This window comes from Tenrec ecaudatus, chromosome 17 (genome assembly GCF_050624435.1).
Source record: "Tenrec ecaudatus isolate mTenEca1 chromosome 17, mTenEca1.hap1, whole genome shotgun sequence".
NCBI classification, from domain to species: domain Eukaryota; kingdom Metazoa; phylum Chordata; class Mammalia; order Afrosoricida; family Tenrecidae; genus Tenrec; species Tenrec ecaudatus.
The window spans coordinates 75,066,805-75,068,336 of NC_134546.1; the positions used below are offsets into that span (position 1 = coordinate 75,066,805).

The following is a 1,532-nucleotide window of genomic DNA, read 5'->3' on the forward strand; positions in this document are numbered from 1 at the left end:
ATTCCCTGAAGCCAGCATTATGAAAATTCTATCACAATATGAATTCAGTATTTGTATTAAATGCACTAATCCCTCCCTTATTTTTGTTATAACTTTGCCTTGGAAATATTTTGCCATTTACTAGGACATATCTATATATTTTTCATAATAATTATTTCTTTTTTGCTTCATATCATATTTATTGCGGGGCCAGTTGACAGGGATCTTGAGATTAGGCGGCAGCAGACAGACCGACAGTAGCTGGGGTCTCAGCGTGCTGAGTAGAAGCAGTCTGAGCGTCAGAGGTGAGGTGGGTAGTCCTGGGTCACAGGGCTCCTGCGATTCCAGCATTACTCAGGGTGCCAGGAGACGTCGCCCGGGCGCCTGGTCGCGGGAGTCTCCAGGCGTTTCACCCGCAACAGTGCACCCAGAACGCCCTCAGGTGGCCCCTTAGGGCCCAGATCCTGGTCTGCTGCCCGGCGGATGCGGCGAGGGGCTGCCACGGTCTCAAGGTCCGGGGTTCCCGTGAGGAGCCATCCCAGTAAGTACCTCAGCAGCTCGGGATCCACATCCGGGGTGTCATCGCCGGCGTCCTCGGCGTCAGGGGGCCGAGTTCTGAGCACAGACGCGGGGACGGGGGCCAGCTGAGCGGCTAGGGCGGCGGGGTCCAGGAGGGCGCGAAGCAGGGGGCCACGGGGTCGTCGTCCAGGCTCAGCGCCACGGGGTCCGCCGCCCAAGGGGCGCCCCAGAGCCGCCGCAGCTGCGCCAGGACTGGAGCTTGCTGGTCCTCCGCCTCCTGCGCCCTGGCGCGCGCCCGCTCCAGCCATTCGGCCTCCATCAGGTGGGCCAGCTCCCGCGCCAGCTCCCGCATCGCCCCCGCCGCCTCCCCCGGGGCAGTGCCCGACGGAAGCGGCGGGGAGCGCCAGTCTCAGCCATGGGCGGCAAGGGGACCCATAATAATTATTTCTAATATAATGATTGCAGAGGCAGCTTTTGTTAGAAATCATTTATCTTGCCTGAACCAAAGTGAACATTATAGTCTGATGTAAGTAGACTACTTATTATACAGAATTGTTTAGTAATTATTTTTAAATTCTTGTACTTGGCATTTTTCAGAAATGTTGGAATGATATTAGCTATTATTCAATGAGACCCACCCATAGGTGTCCTATACCTGCCAGGAATGGTGGCTTATTATTATTATTAAATTGATCATCTGAGAATATTTTCAGTAGTAACATGTAATTTTCCAGAATTAAGCCAATCTACTTTTTTTGAGCTAATAAACTTATACACTATTATCTCTATATATCCCTTGAATATAAATGATGACAGGAGGAAAATGTGTATTCATTTGTGGATGAAAAATTATAGAAAAGAAAATCTTAATCTTTTTTTCTGAATATTGCCAGCAAATGACATATTGGCTCTCTATTTTAAAGGTAAATCATACCATTCTGAGGAGGCCAGGGAAGAGAGCAGAACTTTTAATCTATGAGAGTAGGATAATTGAGTTTCAAATAGTTCACTGAGAAATGTAATTAAAAAGTAAA

General features: G+C 49.2%; 1 pseudogene; it reads right to left on the reverse strand.

Moving 5' to 3' along the window:
• Positions 1-333: 333 nt before the first annotated feature.
• LOC142430516 (proSAAS pseudogene) lies at positions 334-933 on the reverse strand (annotated as a pseudogene).
• Between the last annotated feature and the right edge of the window lie 599 nt (positions 934-1,532).